Source organism: Struthio camelus, chromosome 19, assembly GCF_040807025.1.
Source record: "Struthio camelus isolate bStrCam1 chromosome 19, bStrCam1.hap1, whole genome shotgun sequence".
Classification (NCBI taxonomy): Eukaryota; Metazoa; Chordata; class Aves; order Struthioniformes; family Struthionidae; genus Struthio; species Struthio camelus.
In genome coordinates this window covers 11877428-11900541 of record NC_090960.1, presented here as the reverse complement: position 1 = coordinate 11900541, position 23114 = coordinate 11877428, and the positions used below count along the sequence as shown (strand labels likewise).

The 23114-nt window shown below is 44.3% G+C and overlaps 1 long non-coding RNA gene across 2 annotated transcripts; it reads left to right on the top strand.

Annotated features, from left to right (window-relative positions):
• Positions 1-4834: 4834 nt before the first annotated feature.
• On the top strand, positions 4835-21696 carry LOC138061635 (uncharacterized). Of its 2 annotated transcripts, XR_011135541.1 has the most exons (4): positions 4835-8547; positions 17104-17456; positions 18711-18906; positions 19271-21696. It is a non-coding gene; the product is annotated as an uncharacterized lncRNA (long non-coding RNA). The 2 variants fall into 2 exon arrangements; XR_011135540.1 differs by having other exon boundaries at positions 17104-18906; positions 19271-20335.
• The last annotated feature ends 1418 nt before the right edge of the window (positions 21697-23114 follow it).

Below are 23114 nucleotides of genomic sequence, written 5' to 3'. Positions count from 1 at the left end.
AACGCCACATGGCATTTGGAGCACCACGCGTGCTCCAACTCTGTGGAGTGGCTGACAAGCACTTGCAAGCCCGGCGCGAAAATGCATCACTTTAATAAATGTAAGTGCTCTGCCAGACCATGTTCCCTCCTGCTCACGGCTACGTATGATTTGCAGTGGACATGCTCAGAGGCTTAAAGGATAATAGATGTAAGTACCACAAGACATCTTCATTGTGCACTCGAGCATATGCCAGCAGAAAACAGGTATCTTGCAGACAAAGGACTGGTCTGCGCAAAAATAGTCTCTATGTTTCGGGCAGTTCAGATGTTCATAGGTTCACAACTCCCTTCTATCATTTTTGGCTTTGGAGCTGAGCGGTGTCAGTCTTCACCGAGATACAGAAACACCTAAATGTTTTGACAGCCCATTGCCGTGCTCAGCACAAATTCATCTCTTGGGTTTCAAATTGGGCCAGCACACACTTCCAGGTAAGGTTTCTGCTGATTGCTCTTGTTTATAAATACAAAGAAGGCCATGCTAAAAGCATTTTAGCATGTCTGCCTCTAGTCCTGGCTGGTCTCAAGAAGCTGAGAATTGCCCAGCTGTAAATACCGTTATGTCTTGTGACATTTTCCAGCTCTTTCTACATAAATCCAGTCAGTCTCTTTTTTTTTTTTTTTTCCTCCTTCCTCAAAAGTCATTCCTTGCTGCCTTAGGAGACGATTCTCTCACATACTAGGAGATGAGGCAAGGCTTCTTCTGCAAAATAGCAGTCCTTTCCAGCACATCCCAGCTTTGCAAGAAAGCTCTGCATTTTGCCTGAGCTTTTGACAGCAGGGACAGACATCTGGTGACTTCAGTTTCCTCTTTTCACATAACATTTGCTCCTTAGCGCCCAATGGTGCTGCAAGTTTTCAATATCTCCTCAGGGTGGTATTAACTGGGCAGGACAGCATGAAGAGAGACAGATACTTTCATTTAAAATAAACAAAAAAAAAATCAATGCCCAAGCAAGGGATTTGGCTTGGCCTTATAACCTTCCCAGTCCATCCAGGGGCTACAGTGGGTACCACCCTTGGGCTTCTGGACTAATGGATCAAAATAGACCAAGAAGGCATATAACCTAGATAGTACTTATTGCCTACTCAATTCCTGATAAATGATACCAGCTTGAAGCATTCCTCCCAACTTCAAAGCTCAATTCATTTCTTTGAGTGCATTGACCCCTCTACTCAGTCCTGCAGCCCCTCTACCTGCATTTTAGCTATCCTTTTCTTTCCAACACAGAGCCCTAAGAGCAATTAAAAGCTAAGCAAGGCTGATAGTTGTTCATAATATGCAACCTAGCCTTGGAAACAGCAATGAGGAGACATCTCTGCATCTGCGAACTTCAAAGAGCTGATAAGCTGAAGGAGCTGGGCTCCGGTTCACTGGCTGTGTCTATGCACTCAAGGGGACTCAAACCCACTGACTGCCCACCTTTCCCACATGCCAATCTGCATCTGAATAGAGCCAGCTGATAACCCCCCCAGGTGGGGATACCCCCGCACGTGGTGGGGACCAGCTCACCTCCTGTGAGCAAGGGAGACTCAGCCAGAACAAGTCACTTGGCTCTACCCACGCAAGCCAGATTTGACCACGGTTTGGCACAGCAGAGGCATGGCTGGTTCATTAAATTGGCCTTACGCACCAGCACCCCGGCACACCGTCACAGGTGAAATCCCAGCGCTAGGCTCCCCTCCACCAAAGCAGAGCCAGCCAAGTCCAAGGCTGTCTCATATCAAACAGAAGGGTAAAATTAAAACTGCCCAATCCTTGTAGTCAGTGAACAGTCTCTGCATGCCGTTTTGCATCATTTTGAATTTGAAATAAAGGCAAGGAAATTAAGCTGAACACAGAGTTTACACCGTGGCTTCTAGCAAGAGTGAACTTGACTGGGGTAAGCTTCAGTTTTCCTTTCCTACCCCTGAGGTTTTCACGCACCAGGAGTTAGGCTTGGAACAAATCCCCAATGCAGAGAAGGCCCCCAGGTTATCAGTTACGCCTCCTGCAACTGACTCTATGGCAGTCTCTAGTTTTTCTGATTTCCTATGTATATTAAAAATGCAGCAGCTCTTGGGACTGTGTAAATATGGCCTGAGAAGCAGAACTGTGCAACAGCAATAACATTTGGCACAAACACATTCATCAACCTCTTCTCAGGCATTCAATGGCCTTGCAACACCACTCATTACCATGTGGCCCTTCACTTCCCCCAGAGACCTTCATCACCTGGAGCTGGAGGCAAAGCAGTGAGGTGGAAGCCAGTAATTCTGCACCTGTTGGAAAGATGCAGAGCTGCAGTGAGGCTTGCATGGCTGCCAGGGCAGAAAATCCTCCAGTGGAGCAAGTGCTTCAGAGAGCGTGGAGAAATGACCTTGTGATAGTTAACCAGCCCTGGTGTGATTTCTATCACAGGTTTACACCAGCTCTCGTTTACTCTGAGCTGGAGGTGCAACAAGCCAGGGTTGCCAGTCCCCAAGGCAGAGATCAGGGATCCAGAAAGGTGCCCAAAGGTCTGCGAAGGGGTTTTCCAAAACACCAAAACAGTTTAGGTTGTAATAGCCTTACTTGTGCAGACACTTCTGGAAATCCCCCTTCAGGTTTAATTCGTGAGTGAGTTGCATCCAGGTGCTAGGGAAGAGGGAAGCCTCTCTTTGCAGGCTCACAAGAGCCCCAGACCAAACCTCGGTCAACACAAAAAGTTACTCCATCAGTCAGCATAATCACCTAGGGTCAGTATTTAGGGTTGCAATATTCGAGGCATCCAACTTGGCCTTGTGAAGAGAGAGGACACCTGGAGCCATGGGGTGAGCCTGACGCCTTGGGGCACTGCACGTTGCCGGGACTGTCTCACCAGGCACAGTGGCTCCATAAAACAGACCCAGGTATCCCCCCAGCTCACTTCAGAGCCAAACTCCCCCCGTTTAACTGCTCTGACATGCAAGAGGATGCCCAACATCCTAGCTGAACCACAACGCCTACCGACAGCACAGGTGCAAAATGCTGCCAAGTCAGATGAACGCTGCAATCCTCATCACTCGCCTTATTTACAGACAGCTAATTTGCAATAGAAAAGCAAGAAAGGAAGCCACGGACACTGCTGCGTCCCTCACCAGGAGCGAATCCCCATCACTGGGAGACGAAGGGGGCCAGCGGCTCCCCTGGCGCAGGGCGGCTGGGCGAACCCAGCGCAGCCGAGACCGGGGTGCACACGCACGCTTATTCTCAGTAATAAGATGCCTGTCAACATATAAACCAATTAGGTGCAGCTTTTGTGTTCGTAATAAGGCTGGACAAAATGCTTTCTATGAGCAAACGCTTTCAAGTGAAAAATAGGTTCTGAAAGAATCTGACAGTTTGCACACGAGGTTCCAGTTTGCTCAGGGTTTGGTTTTTTTTTTTTTTTAATTCGAGTAAAGAAAATTCTCACGTTGTTTCATACCAAGAAACTATGTCTCGGTTTTCAACAATTCTTCTTTCTCACACACACACATTCAGTTGCTGAAGTTCCCTTCCTCTTTCTTTTTTTTAATAATGAAAAGGCGACAGAAAAAGAAAAAGGGAAGAAAAACTATGTTTATTTGAAAGGAAAACTTTGGAAACTGTTATTTTCCGGGTTTTAATCAAATGAACTGGTTTCAAACTAATGTTTGCGAGTGTGTCTGTAAGCGCTACCAAGGAAGATCCACATTTTGGGGGGAAGCATTCATCGTTTTGGTTTCAGTTTTCACATTCTCAGTTAACCGCTGGCATCACGGACAACCTTTACCTTCAAGCCCACCCTGAGTCCTGGCTGAACTCTGCATGTGACTACGGACACCCCAAAAACTGGCTCTCTTAGAATCGTTCATAACAGGAAGAATTTGTAAGTGAAATAAGGCTTTTTCCTAACAGGAGATCCCAAAGTACAGTACAAATATGAACACACGTTAGGTCTCAGTGGCATCACAACTCTGGTGGGAATAGCCTTGTGCTCTCCCAGGTGGAGAAGCTAAAGAACAGCTAATTAGTCCCATATATCACGCAACTTCAGTCTAAATGGAAGCATCTACCAGTTGGAAAATAGTCCCTTAGTGCACTTCATATTTAGAGTTTCATAACCGGGACGCTTAGTTTTAGCGAGGCCGTGTGATTTACATTGACAAAAGTCAAAGGTGCTCCCCAAAAAAGCACCCAGCAGTCCTGGCTCGGCTCCTCTCTCCAGGTACGAAAGGTCTCAACAAATGACTTTCGCCTCGTTACAGCTGTGCAGCTGCAAAAGCTAATTGCTCTTTCTTGGAGATAACACAAGAGTTACAAGTGTTAGAGGAGTCATTATCATCTCCCTCTAGCGGTTACTCAGCTGTTCTGACCCCGGACACGGGATCTTTGCAGCGAAGGGGGAAAAGCGCTTTTGGAGAAGAACTGCAGCTGAAAAGGAGGAGCGACCGCGGAAGCTGAGCTTGCGGCAGGATGCTCGCGGAGACCTCAGTTAGCACAGCTTGCAGATTCACGATATTCCCGGCGTTTCAAGCAGGCTGGCTAAGCACCGAGACTGTCCTCATCTCTGGGATGCTGCAGGTGGCCCTAAACCACCATGCAGCATCTCTGAAGAGCCAGAGACTAACACCTCGTTCCTCAAAAGCACAATCTATCAAAGCTGTCTGCACTACCTCGCAGAGAAGGCAGCAACACTCTTCCTGATATAACCACAGCACTGGCACCACCCCAGTGCCTGTCCCGGCTGGCTGGACACCTATCGCTGCCTGTGCGAATGCATTCAGAGGACAGGCCAGGAAAGGGAGACAGGGATTGGGGCGGGGGGGGGGGGGGGGGGGGAAGGTCACCTTGAGAAAAAAATTCATGCTTGCAACAGGGGAACCACAGAAGATTTATTTTGGACTCAAAGGCAAAAATCACACACTCGGGTGCCCGTGCTCGCCTTCCAACAGTTTTATAAGCTGCAGAGACACATTTACTATGGAGAGTTGCCTTGTTTTAGAGATGGAGCAGTCTAAGGACAGTACAGGCAAAAGCATCCTGAGCCAAGAGCCGGCCTCACATGTTCCCTACACCCCGGTCTCTGCACATTTTGCTTGCGGTCCCACCTGTCACAGCTGAAGGGGTTTTGTTCCACCTTCCAGAAAGAAAAACCGGGGGAGGACAGGAATGAAATCTACCCGAATGTTTGAAAGAAAAGAAAATCCTACCATCACAAGCCTTGCAAGCAACATGTGCAAAAGCAATTTCCAGAAACAAGTGGAATCCAGTTCCCTGCTTATACTGCTGTTCAGTACCTGCCGCTTTCGCCTCCTGTAGCGGGACGCTCCTCACGCAGAAAACACCCCGCAAGCATCACGCGGACTCCAAATTCAGAGAATCCCTCTTCACAGGGCCAGCGAGGTACAATGAGATATAGTGGTTCTCACTCAAGCTCATCTCAGCAAGATTTTTAGGTTTTGCATGAAGAAGAAAGCAAGTGGGAGGAGAGCGGCCAAGAGGGCTGGGAGCAGTATGTACCTATATATGTGAACGGATAGATTTAAATTAAATTTAAACAAAAGTCAGTAAAGCACTGTAAAGCATGAACAATCTGGAGAATTCCCAAGGGCTGCTTTGAAATCCAAAGTGTTGTATTTTGAAATGGACACAGACCTTTGCGGGAAGTGGAGGAGCAGACAGTAATGGTTTAATAGACTGTGGAACAGCTATAAAAAAAAGGGGGAAAAAAAGAAAAAGCAGATGGCAGCCCCTTCGCAGGAGCCATAAAATTTCATGGTGTATTTTCTATCCATGGCTTCACTGTAATTCAAGCCTTGGGGCCAACTTTCTTTGGCAGTGGTTACTGAGGGGCCTTGGAGGGCAGCGCTGGAGTAACAAAGGGTGGACACTTCTTGGGCACGCTGACCAAATGCTCCCTCTTGGGTTGCAACAGGAAATAAAAAGCAAAACATTAAGAGAAATGCCTGGGAGACTTCCTAAATGCAACCTCGCAGCAGCAGGTCACAGCCCCAAAAAAGAAGTCAGGAAAAACCAAAAAAGTTCTTGAAAATACAAAGGGAAAAATGAAGCCCTTCGCATCGGCAGGGGCACAGCCCAGCCGACAAATAAAGTTTGAAAGAGGTCGACTGTTTCTCAACACAGCCTCGGTCCTGCATGGAAAACCACTTTAATTTCCAAAGCAGGGTCCTGCCTGACCAAAAGGGTCTTGAGAAGGCCACGTACTTGCGACCAGGACAACATTCCAGTCTTAAGGCCTCTTAAATCTCCATCTCCACACCTTGGATAGTACCCAAGCTTAAAGCCTGCCCTGTGATACAGGTAAATTGTCTCTCATGGCCACATGATGTCAATGATGTTTGACCTAATTTAGGGCTAAACAAGGTCCAAGCCAAGACCACATCTAGATTTGACTTTGGCTTATTATCACACAGGATTTGAACCAAGATCCCAGATGTGAATACAAATAAAACAGACTATAAAGCTTTAAGGACATTTTTTTTGGCTCCATCTTCACTTATTAACAGTGCCCTAGACGTCAATAATAGAATTTGAGCCAGTTCTGCTGGCTATTGGTGTTTCGAGTTTGCAGTACTATCTGTTCCCAGAATTCCCCCTTGGTGCCATCTTTTTTCTGTTTGCTTGAGACCACATAACTTAGCACTATGTACAGAGAGCAGCCAATAAATGTTAGGAAAATAAATCTGGCCCCACATTGCTCACTTATTTCCTGCAGGTTCTTAGACCACCTCAGTATGCTGAGATGTAGACAGCACAGCATCACCAAAACCAGAGATGCAATACATCTCTGTCATTATTTCATCCTCTCCCTTCATCCAGTACAAGGTGATTCGGGATGTGAATACAACATACGTGAGCTTCAAAGGTATTCTGTCCAAGATACATAAATAAAACTGAGGAACTGTTTTGTAATGGAAGAAAAAAGGGGAATTATTTTCATTTGATCTATCTTGCAGATGTACTTAGGCACACTAGTTCTGAGACTAAGCAGTCTGTGGAAGATGAGAAATATTTTCTCAAGTGTTCATGAAGTTCAGAGGAAGAAAATTAAAAAAAAAGCTTCATTTTAAAAACTCAACCAGAAGCATTTCCAGTGTCTGTATATAATTCACTAAAGAGTCTAAGTATTTATGTGTATTAAATTTTTTTTTTAAATAAATAATGCAGACCTGATATTTAATGGTAGTTGGACTCCAGGGCTCCAATTGGCTAGTTTTATACAAACCTGGGATTTAAATAAAAAAAAAAGAAAAGAAAAAGAAAGAAAGAGTTCAAGATCTTAGAGCCTGAGATCCTGCGACCCTGGCAGCCGCGCACAGGTTCAGCGAGCGCAGCGGAAGCCCTCAGCGCACACGTGAGTATTTGCAGCATCCAAGTCTAACTAAAGCCAGACCCCAGCAGGCAGCGCAGGGAGCACTAGCAGGAACACGGGAAGGATGCTGAGGGTAAGAGCACAGAAATATAATAGAGCCTGTGTGTGCGCCTGAACACAACTTTATCCTTCTGCGACATGGCTGGCTTGGCCTCGTGCTTTATCTAAGGGCAGCAGGTATGCCTCATTGCCTCTCGTTGCCATGGCACGATCTAGCTGATGCGATCTAGCGCTGAAAGCAATTCTAGATGGGGGTTGAATTTTGCTATTTCTCCTCTCTTTTTTTTTTGGGGGGGGGGGCGGGGGTAAAAATAATGGAAACTTTAGTGATTTCTGTGATAAAACGGGTGGGAGGAAGGGAGAGAATGATGTGAGCCTGCGTGAGAAAATAAAGAAGAGGTGAAGATGCAGTAAAGGAAACTCGTCCTGTCCTTTAGGAGTCCAAGTTTTCAAAGCACTCCAAGCCTGAAGTTCCCACAGAAATTGGGCAGCAGCAGGAGACCGGCATTCCCCACCATTTCACTCGTGGCACCAGATAAAACGACCTGTTTTCTTACTGAGATGCAAAGCAGGAGGAGGAGGGAAGAAGCCAAAGGGAGTTTTCTCCTTCTCATGTCCGTGAAATCCATTTATCTTTAAACTGAAATCCAGAGACGCAATTGCTCAGCGAATTAGCCGATTGTTTCAGCTGATTCTTTGAGAAGTTCTCCCAGGTGCCCGTCGCTCAGGGGGCACCGAAGGCCTGACTTTGCCGTTTCGGAGATGTCAGCGTCCAAAAGAAGGGGGCAAGCGGGATTTCCACTGCTAGGAGGCGGCACGGTCCGACGCTCGGCCACGAGGAGCCCTGCGCGCTCAGAGTGGTTTCTGCCTATGCGTATGAGCCAGCGGCACCGTTTCCCACTAATGAGCAATTCCTCGGGAAGGTTAAAGAAGAGTCAAGGTTTTCGTTAAGGGCCTGGGCCATTTAATTGGTCTATTCTGACAAATGCAATACTATTTGCAGGAAGGCCGGGCAGATAAAGGAAAAGTAAACAAGGTCAGCAGCGTCCGTGTGAAACAAGCCCTGGGATGTGGGTCTGGAAAACCCTTACTGGTGCTGCCAGAAAGGGGCTGTTTCACCTTCTCTGACTTGCCATGGTTTGTACTTGGGGGTAAGTCCCTGCTTGCTATTATTCAAGAATTTGCCTTAGGGATGAGCAGGCTTGTGCTGGATTACTGTAAGATTGTCCAGACACCCGAGCGCACAGCTGGGCCTTGCTGCACTTAATCATGCATCACAAATGATGCCCCCCTGCACTCCTCGGCCGGGCAAGACTAAGCCAGTCTGTGCAACCTCGTTTGGACGGAGAGCAATAGGAGTTGGCTAAGACAAAATGCGTTTCTCCTGAATTTGGATTTGATAAAATAATTTTTTTTAAAAAAAAACTTTGAAAGTATCTCCAGGAAAAGAAAAACAGAGGAGTCTTCCAAATAAAGACAAAAAGTTTATATATATATATATATCAATTATCATGAAGTTTTGGCTCCCAATAGGGTTCATTTCTTTCCTGCTTCCCCTTAAGAAAAGGAATTTTCCACCCTAAAGATGGACAAAAGTTCAGCCCATATTAGAAATTTGCTGTAAAACATAAAGGAGGAAAGCTGGCACTAGATCAGGAAGCACCATCTTGCGCCTGTCTTCAGTGAACTTTAGCATGTTGTCACCAGCATTTTAGAGACATGTGAGCATTTTTCAGGGGACCCCTCCCTGGCAACACCCTGAGAAAGTATTGCAGTCCTCGGGACCTCCGCAGACACAGGGCACCCGGGAAGATGAAACGTGAAATGTTCAAAACAGACCAGAGGAAGCATTTCTAATGTGAGTAATTATCCTGCGGAGCTTCCTGCCATGCGATACAAGAGAAGCAAATAATGCAGAATAATTCCTCAAAGAATCAGTTACTTAGTTGAATAACGGCATCAGCTGAAGCTTCTCTGCCTAGGTCTAGTGTTATAAAGGCTCCTGGTGCTTGTGCTTCCAACTAATCCCCTGCTGGGATCAAGAAAGCAAACAATATTTCAGTACTGGTGACAGTCATAGCTTCAGGTAATAAGGGGGCTCAAACATCGCTTCCGGAGGCTGGCTAGTAGGGGAGATAAAGCATTAGTCTGCTCACTTGCATCCTTTCCCATGGACCAGTTTAATCTGTCAAACCTGTGTTTATTTCAGTGCACAGGAAGCACTTCTCCAGCGGGGATACCTATCCACTGCTTAAAAAGCACAAAGCACCTTAAAAATATATAGAGGCCGCATTGTTCTGAACAAAACACCATCTCTTACTGGAGCGAGGGGGACAAATTCCCATTTGCTATCTGCCAGCACCCCCAGGCACGCTCAGGTCTAGGTAGGGTTAGTTGCACGTGGCTTCACGTCACAGCTTCTTACAAGCTCAGCTGTTATGTCCCAGGCTGGTGCATACAGCACCTTTTTCAAGAGCCAAACGTACCCCGTTCATGAGTGCAACAAACGGCCGTGCTGTGTCCTGAGCTCCGAGGAGTAGAAGCTTTCACGCTCAGGTTGGCGGGCACCATCCTCCCCCCAAACAGGTGCCCCGGCCCACCGCTTTGCAGTATCATTAAGAAGCAGCTATTTCATGTCCTTACATAGTAACCTCGATGCTGCTACATGAGTAAACTATGAAGTTACACATTAGGTCGTAACATTTCAGGACCTATTTGGAACAAAAGTGCCTTTGTGAACATGTGGGTTACTGAATAACCTCCTCCATCCCCATAAAAAGCAGCAAGCGATTTCAAGCTTTTTTTCTTCTTTTTAAAAACAAGATCTGGTTTATATGCAAGTCAGGATCCTGAGCCTCCTTTTTGTGTTTCCACAGCTTGCCTGCCTTGCTCTGAGCCTATCGGGAGTCCTCAGAGCTCAGAATGAGCCCTAAAACTGTTTTGGGGCCCTAAGGCAAACGGAGATTCTCTGGTAGTGGGAAAATTAGATTTTTGCACCAAAAAAAAAAAAAGAGCTGCTGCATAGGGAGGGAGAGAGAAGGAAAATACAGACTGTGCGTATGAACAGTCGTGTTGCCCCTCATCCACCGGCAACAAGTGCCCAAGTGCCTCCTGCTGATCAATCACATCAGCATCCTCTAATCAATGACCTTGAGGTCAAAACTTGACCCTTTTCCAGACCACTCCAGCTGGACACGTTTCATGGTATGGGGTAATATCGGGACTTCATGCAGTTGTTGACTGGGCCAGTAACGAGGTGGGAGGATGTACATAACCTCTCAGCCCTTTCCTGCCGTCACCCAGCCATCAAGTACATCAGTGTTTAGGGGTTTAACATGACTATTTATCACAGGAACATGTCTCAATCATCTGCAAAGCCATTGGAGAGGAGCCAAAACTGCTGCAAGTCCAGCTCTGGGCTCTGCCCAGCAGGCCTTCAAAGAGTATATCTGAAGGCTCTAAGGCCACTCATTTTCCTGCTGCTTTCCCTGTCTTCTCTGAGCCATCTCCTGGCTGCTTTTTTCTGCACTATCCAGATTTCTTTTCTATAGATTAACCATAGTGGAAACACCAGTGTAGACCAAGCCCTGAGGCCACCAGTCAGAGGCCCCATTACCAACCATCATTCCAGTTGGGAGTTTTCCATAGCGTTTTCTAAGACAGACACAGCCTGCACCTCAAAACCGAGCGTAATAGGGAGTCCTTGCTCCTCACAATGCTCAGTCTGTCAGGAGCTCCCCAAGCTCAAGTGACATTGCCCTGGAATAATTTCTCAGGGATACTGGAATGACGCAACTCTTTTTTCCTGTGCCGAGCCAAACTGGTGCCGCTTTCCACCCACAACCCCTTCTTTCACATGAGCCCAACTGGTTTCTCCCCCTTCCTCCAAACTTCCCCCTTTCCTCCTGGAAACCTCACCAGCACAGAGCACTGAGAACTCAAAAGCAACAGCTCTGTGCTTTTTGACCCTCATTTCCTCTCCCGAGCCGAAGAGACTGGTTCTCTTGTAAACTGACTTCCCAGACTTGCTCTTGAAGGAACATTAAGATTTCTTTAATTCTGGCTTATGTTACATGCATGTAAACCAACTGGCATTTCTCACCATCCGCAATGGGGACTGCACTGGGCCATGCCTGGCCACGAGACCCAACGCCAAGCTGGGCAATACAGGCTGCAAGATCCAGAGGTGTTTTTGCCAAAGACTTGCCCCAAATTTCTTTTGCAGCAACAAAGTCAGGAGAAGAACTCACATGTCACGAATCCCAGACTAGCACCCTAACCACCGGATAACGCACTTAAAAGCATATCTATAAATAAACGTGGGCCTTATATAGACCCAATTAGAATATGCTGGCAAGTTATTCAAGGAGGCTGGCAGACACATACTTTACTTCAGGTGTCAAACACAGGAGAGTATTATGGGTTTCGCATTACAGAGAATGCATTGTGACTTTGAGTTATATAGCACTTAGCCTGTAAGTGAAACAATAACAGCTTGGTCTATGGAGATAACACCCCAGATCAGCTCCCTACAATAAATTAGTGAAACATTCCATTCCCCAGCGCTGCAGTCTCACACCTCTAAATATCAACACAAACTCCAAGGGTTTGATGGAAAAAATGGTGTTAAGTCTCATGGTGTTTGAGGAATTTCCCAATATGCACTAAATTAACTTTCTGGCTGCACTGAACAGAGTGGGAGAAAACAGCCCCATCTGAGACAGATGCAAGGCGAGAGATCCAAGCAGCTGTTTTTGCACATGAAATCAGATTGAGATTAACACTTACCCCCGGAGTTCTCGCTCTGGTGTTAAAATATAGCTTCAGGGACCCCTCTGTTAAATACACCTTGAGTTTTCTGTGGACTAGAACAAATTGGGAATTTGAAATCTCCTGGCCACGTCTCCCATGAGAAGTCAAAGAAAGAATCTCCCCCCAAAAGCAAAGCCGTTGACTCATATACTCATCCCCTTTTTCTTGTTTCATCCAGCTTGGCATTTTAAGGATTTGACTCAAATCTTTAAAGTCTAGTTCATCGAGAAAACCGCTCGTTACTGCACTTCAGTGTTCTAAGCCCGAAGCAGACATGAAATATAATTAAGGATAGAAGTGAATTTTGGTACAAAGAGGTAATATCTGTTGTTAGAGTAAGCAGGTGGAAGAAAGCAGGAAGAGGAAGGCTTTCATGGATCCAGCCTGAGCCACATTGGCTCTTGTGAGCCAGAGATGCTGATTTTTCTTTAGTGGGTACTTACATACCTTCGAAATCCTGGAGGAAAGAAGAAAACATCCAGCTGCTGATCAGCCTGAATAAAACTGATCAGGAACTCCTAGATACTGGCTGTTGTTTTACCCCTTTCGTAGTTAATTGTGAATGTGCACACTTCAGCAGCCAGCCGGCGAATTCCCCTACGACCCAGCAGTGCTTCCCAAAGGAGTCGGCTCATTTAGGCCACTCAGCAGATAACATGAGTTTGTTTTCAAAAAGGCAAAGCAATCTGTCCATAAGGATTTCTCACGCTTCACATGCCAGCCCCGGCCAGGGAAATACAACATTAACTACATCAAAAGAAATTGTTGAATGAATAAATTATAAAAGCATTCAGGGTACCTATCTGGGGTATTATTTTACACACTGGTGCCGAGTAGGTTAAAGGAGCATGTTGTGCTGTTATCGCATTCCCAGCTCTGTTTGCAAGGACTCGGCATTGGATTGAAATTGAGACTATGGACATGAACTCTCTGCCAATGCAGTGGGACAAGACACCGTTTTTGCTAATGTCACCTTGCCTCTAAGCATCACCCGTTAGGGAAAGGCAGCACCAGTGTCTACCTTACAGCAGCACAGGAGGAAGAGGAGCCATCTAGACAAAGATGAATACAAGTCCATGGACACAAGTCCTTCAAATGCAGCTTTGTAGCTGAGCACGGACCCACCACTGCCTGTTAATCCCTTCCTGCTAGTCCCAGTCCAGCCTCCCCCTCGCTGCAGCAGCGCAGCAGTTTTAACATATTGCTTAGCCAGCCTGCTCAGCCAAGAGATATGCAGTTCCTTACCTAGACAAAGCCACTCGCGCACTGACGTACCATTTCACGTTGGAGGATTTTGCAAAGAGCTTTGCAAATATTCAACAATTGAGCCTCATGACCCTTTTGTGGATGGGCTGAGCGCTATTCATGTCTCAGGCATGGAAAGAGAGGCAGAGAGCCATTAAGTGACTTATCTAATATCACACAGAAATCCTACAGGAGAATCAGGATTATCACCCAGATCTCTGGATTACTAGCCTTTTTTAATACAATTTACTCCTGATCAAAACCATTTAGTCCACTTCAGGGCTTTACTTGTGGGAAGATTTCTAACCATGCTGAATTTGTATTGTTGCATTTCCAATGAAGAGAGGAGGAAAAAAAATGTTAACTACCATTTCAAACAACAAGCCTAAGCAAAGTTCGTACCTTTCTGCTAGGAATACTCATCAATGGACTTTCAGTTCAAAGTTTTCTAAGTAGTATAGGGTCCAAGAGCACCCAAAAGTTTTGGTGCCAACCCTGGAATTACATCTTTTGCAGATGCCCAAGTCCTGCTCCTGGAGCAGCAGGGTGAAAGCTTGACTCCATAAAAGTTATGGGATCATTGCCATTCCCCTCCGTGGGGCCAAGGTCTCACTCGAGCTGGTTAGTGGGTGAATGCTGTTGCCTTTGGCATAATAAACCTCCCTGGATCACTGTAAATTATCACAAAATGGTATTAATATTGGCCTTTTACCCAAAGAAATAAAAGGCTGTTCAGGACTAAAGCCTACCCACAGATATACAGGCCACAAGTTTCAGTTGCGTGAAAAAACATGGGCAGTCCAGAGCCAGAGGCCAGAGCGAGGATCTGCCGCTGCCTCACATCAAATTCAGACTTATTCCTCATCACAAAAGATTTCAATTTGGCCCCTGCTGTACAACCACAGTCACTGTTAGGCCAATAACCCCAGGCAAGGCAGTAAATTATGTGCCCCCTCAGCTGGCCTCTCCATTCTCCTATCCATATGTTAACTCTCACTGCTGGTTAACAGGGCTTGGATGAATCCAAGCTCTTGCCCTGAACGCCCCCCAACTTCCCCAAGACAGCTCGGTGGGCGATTTCAAGGAACGTCATTGCCGCTACATCCCAGAGGTGTTATTTGCCATCTGGAGCTGGGCATGCATTTCAGATTAACTCCTTATCCATCAAAAAGGACACTTTCCCATTTAACTGCAACCGTTTTAATTTTCAAATTAGTTTGGTTAAAAAAAAAAAATAAGAAAATAGAAATAGTGCTGTTTTCAAAGCAAAATACTTCCATTTTCTTTTGAAACAGCGTCCTCACTTTTGATGTGAGAACAAGCTTCATTTATAGAAAGAATTTGAAAAGGATTAAAAATTTAAAGCCAAGAGAATATTTTCTGACTGACTCAGGACCAGATGGCCTTATGGAAAAACAAAAAGATCAAATCAACCCCATCACCTTCATTTCCCTCTTCCCAAGCCCTAAAAAATTCAGATCAATCTGATCCAGATTCAGCAAGTCCCACTAAAGACAAAATCCAGTGAGGCCCGGGGCATGGATAGTTGTGCAACAAATGCCGCTCACCTTTCTCAGCTATTTGAACATCTATTAGAAATCCATAGGACCAGGGTCCCTAATTCCCCCCCTTGCTGATGGGGCTGTAGGTCAGGCCTGGTTGAACCTCTTTTCCTTTCTGCATGGTACTCCATGGCCAGGCTGCTCTGTGAACAGCAGAGAAGTTATTCCCATTGCTCCTATCCACTTCCCTTCCCACTGGAGCTACATGGTCCAAGCCACAGTCAGCTCTGAGTTTTCTGGAGATGCCAAGATTTTAGTCTGAGCTGCTTTACTCCCGCTGCAATGAACACAACCACCAAGCAATGATGTGACATGTTTCCTCAAAGCCTGCCTGGCCTATGAGCCCTGATGTTAACTGCCCTCCTTGCTTACTCACCTCTGAAAACAACCTGCAGCCATCCTAACATCTTGGCTTCCTTGAAAGCCACTGTGGCTCCTCAGAAAGATCAGCCTGTTGAACCAGTACCTGTGATCAAGTCTAGCACTCAGCAGTTCACTACAGTAAAGGGCGCTCAAGGATTGGAAATGTAGTGTATTGCAATTATAGTTTGAGGTGGTTTTTTTTTTTCCCTCTAATATTGCCTACAAAATGAAATCATTTTGACTCCAGGCTCTTTACAGCTGTCACATCTGAAACAGATTTTTCTACTTCGGTGTCAGAAGGCTGGGTTTGCAAAAAGAGACATAACATAAAAATCCCTAATTATAAGAAGGCAAATCATTTGTAATTTGAGCCATAGCATCTTTCATTCAGTGTGTGGCATCAATTTAATTCTCTTACTGACATGCTTAGGCAGAAATAGTTCCTACCTAGCTAGTGATCACAGAAAGGAGGTAATAAGCATATAACAAGGATCCCCAGAAACAAATAATGCCAGGCTTTTGAAGGGATTGTTTTTTGGAATATTTGCATTTCAATGGAACAGAAATCATCCTCTCTCAGTTGTGTTTTCCCAAACTCTCTGGAGCACACTTTTTGTTTGATTAATCATTTCATGCTTAAAGCCTTTTAAAATAGTACTACTTATATCAAGCAGATAAATGTGCATCTCTTCTGATAGAGGATGAACCTTAAGGCTCTATTCTGCTTTGCTCTTCTCTTCCTCTAGCCACTTCAACTTCTAAATCAGCAAATACACACAGATTTTTTGGTTGCGCAGTAAGTATGCTACCGGTTCCCCTGCCTCAACTAGGGCTGAGAAATTACAAAAGCCAACCTAATAAAAAGGTGAATTTTTCCAAGTGTGCAGTATGGTTAAAAAAATCAGTCAACTAAAGTTCTAATATAAAAACTGAATGTTCCCAAATGTATAAAAGAGTTGACACCAGCATGACACCTGCCCTTTCCCTTCAGTTCTCCATAGGGAAAGGAGCTCAACCTGCCATCTTGGGGCTGCTCTGTAGCAGAGGAGTTTTGACTGAGCCTAACTAGATTTGTCAGCAAGGTCTTTGCCCCAAGCTCAAGTTCAAAATACAGACCTGTTCTGCTTCTCAGAAACTCCTTAAGCTGCTTTATAGCACATAAATACTCTACTGGCTCAAATGATCTTGTCCTGTAGGTTCTTCTATGTCAAATACAGGTAATAGGAGATGCTATTTAGAGAGAGTACATGAGCCTAGCCACTGAAGTCCCTTCCTTCTGTACCCACCAAACTGTTAAACATGGGATACCAGAGAGGCACATTCCCATCCCACCCTTTTAGCATGTTTCTGGAGACGTGCATGACTTTCAAATTCCTCTTCGAACCTGATGATTCATCACCTTCATGAGTTCGTAAACCTCTCTCATATTATAGCTCAGCTTATCTGTAAACTGAAAGCAGCTCTTCCATCCCAATGCCAGTACATACCCTCTCCAACTATATACTATGGTCTTTAAAGGATAACTTTTACTTCATTATGAGACTAAATATTAAAAAAAATGAGCCTGGTCAAAGTGCACTTTGGTTAAGTTCATTGCACAAGGGACCAAACACCAACAAAGCTATGCCACTACACTTCAATGCAGAGAGCAACGCTGTTCAAGGGGACTAGCTCTAGCCACAGGCGTAGTAAAGTGGTTTTTTTTTTTTTTTTTTTTTTAAACAGAATGCTGTTCTTAGGCGTGAATGAGACCCATTTCTCAGCACCAGGAACTGATCCAGAACAAGGAACATCCTCCTGCTGCCATGTTCTGTTCAACACAGAGTTCACTTGGTCCAGCTGAGCGATCCCTGACCCAGGCTGTATTGCATGAGATGGACAGGCCCTCCGTGAACTTCAGAGCTTTCGCAGTTCTCCTCACCTCAACGAGAGGAAAAGTGCAGCTACATGAACAACAGGCAGCCTTGAAAATTGACTGACTTTTTTTGAACCTCAAGGGAAGTTCAAGCTTGGTTCAAATTTCACTTTAAGTGATTGCTCCCCATTCTGAGGGCTCACATACATCAATGTCATAGGCGGTGGGTAATATATTATGTATATTCCATGAGTGACTGCACGCTCAAGTAGTATGAAATCCTTTTATATTCTACTTATTTATATATAAAACTACTAATCAGCAAACTGCAATGGTTCAGAGAAAAAATCCAAAGCTTCATCAAATGTCAAGTCCAGGACTAGTCTTGAAAACAAGAGAAAAAAAAAATCAGCTTAAGAGGAGGAAAGGAACAAACTACCACTAGTGTTCTGGCTTGGGAGAGTGGGGAAGAACCCAGCCTATATTTCTGGATAGTTGAATCCTTCATTCCTATTTTGTGCTGTTTTTACTGACCTCTGCACTTCATGAAAAAGGCTATTCTCACATTTCTATTAACCAGATTAACTCATGAGTCTGCACAAACATTCATTCGCAAAGCCCACAGGAACTGCTGGAGTTTTTCAAGAAATCCTCTGGGATTTCAAATTCTCAGTTTGGATAGCAACATGGGAACTGTTTCACCCCTGCAAGTTACCAGGGAACTGTGCAGAGGGAAAAAAAAATCTTTTCCTACAGAAACAAGAGGTTTTTTTTTTTTTTTTTTTATAGGCACACTTTGGAACTACCTGCTATTTCTTCCCATTTCCTTCTCCAGTTCTCTCCCTGTAGACCATTACCATGCTGGGCTGTTCAGACAAGAAGAATATAGGCATCACTATCCTATGTAATAACCCGACATTAGAGGATCTGCCTACCCTTAAAAGGGTAGGAAGTAAATTCAGGAGATTTTAAATCCATGGCTGGCTGAGCAGCTTTTCCTGGAGCACTTGTACCTCCAAGCATAAGAGGCATTTCTTTCGCTTTTCCTTCCTCAATCAAATATAATGATACTATACTCTTAAAAGTTTACCAAAACCAGAAAGACCTTTTGAAGTCTCACACTAGGAGGGGAACAAGAGAATACACACTGCAGATGTCAGTCCGGGGGCCTTAGGGATACAGAGAAGGTGTTCAGATACAAGCATGGTATGGCACTGAGAAATTCCACGGCATGGGACCTTGCTGCCAGGGAGATTAGGGGAAAAAGATGTCATGCATATTCCTCCACACTCATCCTCTTATGGAGCTTTCTATGGCATGAGCTTCAGATCTCTGTCCTCCTTTCCTATGGAAAACAGATCCATCTTGATGCTTTATCTTGGACAATCCAAATAGTTGGTAAACCAAGAGCAGCACACATCTCACCTAGTTAAACATCTAATTTAAGCTTCTCACCTAAGCTTTCTCTTATCAGTAGAGAGAGAAAGACAGGCACCTCTAGAAAATCAGTCATCACACCCTGTAACACCTATCAGGAAGATACAGCCTGAATCATCTCTTGAACAAGACAATTCTTCATAACGTCTGCCTACACTGACTATTGGAAGGATCTGGCCACTTGCAGATGAAGTGCATCCTGCTCTAGCCTTCATACACCAGCAGTCAAGGCTCAGGTAAGAGCACGGGAGTAGAAGGGAACTCACAGGACACTGAGTCTAGATCTCTGCTCTCACAGGCAAGTGCATTAGATGATCGCTTCCATGAACAGAACTCACACTGCACCACAACAGAAAGTGTTGTGGGCTGTCGTAATCCTGTTCCTGCACATCCAGAGCGGTACACACACTCACCATGAATGGATTATCTTGCAGGTACAGCTGACATCTGAAATACTCAAACAGAACTTAGGATGTTAATGTTTTTGTGCCTCTATCCAAGCTGGCTCAACTCCTCCTTTGTTTTTATGAGACCGTTGATTCAGATCCCAAAAGATATATAAAGATTTTTTTCTCCTTTTTTTTTTTTTTTTTTTTACAGGGCATAACTCAAGCCAGAACTGTTCCACTCTTACCTTTGTAATTGCTGCTTTGGACTTGCCTGAAAAGAAACAGATCAGAACAACACCTAACGTAGAGCAGTGAGTAAAGCTCAACTGATGGGAAACTCATAGCTCCTTGCTAGTGTACACTGGCCATCCCATTTTGAAGACATCAGATTATGCATGTGGGGATCAGTGCTGGAAGCCACACTTATCTGCACACTAGCTTTCCAGCTTCAAGAAGGTTAGATAACTGGAAGTGAATCTCTGAATAAAGCAGACCTCGTCTTCTGGAGCATGAAAGGTTTTTGCAACTAAAGAACTGTTATAACGTGCACAAGAACGTGTTGTGATCACAACTGCATTGCAGCATGGTATTATTTTCATAATAAGCCTGTTTTATAGTATTTGACATCCAGGTAAGCTCTAATGGACTATTTCCCACAGAGCAACTATATCCCACTCTCAGTGAAACGTCTTCTGTTTAACATCCACGTTGCAGGTTAATGAATGCCATAGTGTCATTTCCTCAATTTGCTGGTTTTAGCAAATGCCAAAGGGCAACTTATGTAGCAGAAACCAAGTGTAGAAAAGGAAAACAACAGCTACCAATGATCTCAAAGGTTTTCCATCTTTCATCCAAGTTCTTTTAGGTTTATTTTGAGTTTATATTGAAAAAAGCTTCTGATTTATTATTACTGTCCAATACCACATTGTATTAAATACCAGCAAATTGCTGGTGGAAACTACTATATCTGGAAATTGCCTGTCATTATATCTGTGAAGCCCAAAGGGTCATAGAGCCTTCCCCTTTTTCTAGAGATGTACAATAAATGAAACAGAATAGTGAGTTTGATGCAAAGGTTGCTTAGAGAGATTCGTAGGCCCATATGGCATTTCTTTAAATGAAAGCTGAAGCAGCCTACTACTTCAGCAGTATTAAAAAAAAGGGCCGAAGCTCTTAATTAACCGTAATTCTCAGGTTACCATGAGATTTATGCTGGGAACATTTGAGATGCCCTTCCTCCCCCTACCCTCCACTTCAGTCAAAATAATAGCATCCTTCTTATAAATAACAGGCATTAAAAAGACAGTGTGTCCAAGACAATGCATTCTGGAATAATTATTGGAATAATATATTATAATTATTGGAATAATTATAATAATTATTCTGCATTTATCTGGAATAATTATTGTATGGAACAAGCATGATCTGAAGTAAAAAGATGAACGGGGAGAGATGTTATCAAAACTGTACCTTTGTATGAAATACTGCAGGATGAATGTTTTCAGGTGACAAACCATTGTCAAAAGAGACAAGTCCTACAGGGCAAAGTGTATGTTAGGAGCGAGCTGGCATGATACCAGCCCACACTTCACACCATAGCTCAGCTCACACATTCATGCATACAAAGGCCTCCAACCTTTTGTAGGAGTATTCTGCTTTTCTAGAAGTGTTGCTACACAAGAAAGACCTTTTATTCACAGTTTTGAAGTGAGAGTCCAAACAGGCAATTAGAATCGTTCAGCTACACTCTCCCATTCCCACCGAAGAGTCAGGCACCTGAGGCCACCCCTCGCCAAAGATCAAAGCCTACTTGCCAGCCAGCATCAGTTGAAAGTTTTTAACTAGAATTTTGACTGGGAGATGGGTGTTAGTTGAACAGTAGCTAATCAGTCATCACAGAGTGGAATTAGATAAGGCCCCTCCATGACAAATTGGCCCTGAAGCAAGGGGAAAACGAGGACATCTTATTAGATTGCTCCACCAAAGCAACTTCTTGACTGGCCACTCCAGCAGAAAGCAGCACCAGTACAAACGGGTGCAAAGGAAGCTTCTCTGAAGAACAGGCTTTGTCATTTTTCCATTGACTCTGCAGTGTTGCAGGCTGCAGATGGACTGCCATTCAGAGAGGCTAAGGATGGATGCTACCCTGCCCTAACAGCAGCAAGGCCTCCAGGCCTTGACCCATGCAGGTTCCAATTAGCCAAAATTAGTCAGCTGTGTCCAGGGTTTGTCTTCCTTTAAACACCTAACTATGTGAAAGCAACAGTCCCTTTCTCCAAGTCGCCCACTCAACCAACCCTTTGTGGCCTTACACCCTTCCCCCAGGGAGCCTCCTTCAGTTTTGTTTCTCCCCTTCATAAGCCACGCCAATCATTAAAGAGACTTAGCAGCCCCATTATCACTCTCAGCAATTCTTAACTCATTAGGCTTTAAAGTTTTTGGACCAGGAAAAAAAAAACAACACAAACCAAGCAAATGCTTAAGCATGATAAAAGTATGTTAATGTTTTACCTCGTTGACAATGACTGAATGTGTGGGACAATTATTATGGATATTTCCATGGGCTTAGTGTTACTTTTTCCTGACATGAGGTCTTCCGTGAGGCAACTAATTAAAAATAGAGGAGTTTAAATCTGCAGCCAGCTTCAGAGGTTGATTTGAGTTCTCCCACTGTGAACTTTCAAACATGGAAGCATGCCTGCTTACCCCAACAGAATCCAATATCCTGCCTTTGCAATGGACTTCTTACATTTTGGCAGGCTGCATGCCTGTGATTATGCCAGACTGCAGCGTTAATAATTCACTACTTGATCTGATCTTTCAGCATGAAACACAAGTAAAGATGACATTAAGAGCTGCTTGGATTCCCCTCCTCTGTCATTCTCCTATAGCATCTCTTCAGATTGCATTTAATCTAATGGGAACTTAGTACTAAATTAACAGAAAAGACACTTTTCAGAAGGTCACATCCACATCTACTGCTCAAGAACTACTTTTTCTGTCGAGTTTACCATCAAAATCATCTTCATTTTTGTTTAAATCTCTGTATTAGAAAAAGAGTGACACATCTTTAGACTAGGATGCAGCAGAGGTTAGAAGTAGTTTTGGCCTGTTCCTGGTAAACAGCACATTAAGCAGAGGGAAGAAGGGAAGAGTGTTGTGTGAGAAGGTAGACTACCTGCAAAAATCTGCTTATATCTCTAAGCAGAAGAAACCCACTTTCTAGTAAGACTTGCTCATGCTTCCTCTGCACTGAAATAAACATAAAACCTCTTCTATGAAGCAGATCTACACTAAAACTTTTTTACATGATTTGAAATAATCCAGGCCATTTCACTATGGTCAGGTAACTCCATGAACCGTTGCACTGCAAGGGATCTGTGGACCAGGTACTCCTAAAAGCCTTTTGCAGCAGCAAAGGCTGGTCTGTTTATTTACATCCTCAGGACCCCAGGTGACTTTGAAGCTTTAGTAAGCTACAGACATCCATTATGTCCCAACTCCTTCCTCTTCTCAGGAATTGGGTTTTATTTTTAGTCAAGAAAGAAAAGGGAAGGTGGAAGAAGATAATCTCAATTTTTACAAAACAATTTTGTTCAGTGTTTTTGTACAATATGCTATTATCAGGTAGTCCCATGTGCTTCCATCTGGTGTCCTAATTGCGGCAACCTAAAAGCTAAAACAAGGAGAGGAAAACACTTCAGCTTTCTGTGCCAAAATAGACTATGTTGCTACTTTACACCCACCCACTGTTCTGGTGCTGTAATCACATTAACACTTAGAGATCCCAAATAAGGTCAATGCCTTTGTCTATCAGCCTTTGTACAGTCAAGAGATAGTCCTTGCCCCAAAGACCTTAAAATATAAATAGATAAGAACAGACAAAGAAGGAAGAAAGGAACCATTTTTCTTTGTCAGATGTAGGAAACAGGAAGATAAAATGGTTTGCTGAAGGTCAGTGACACAGAGCTGAGGAAAGAACCCGCACAAGTCTCTACACAGAGAGATACCCAGAAAAGGGAACTGTCAAGAATCACTGTGGACTTTCAAAGACA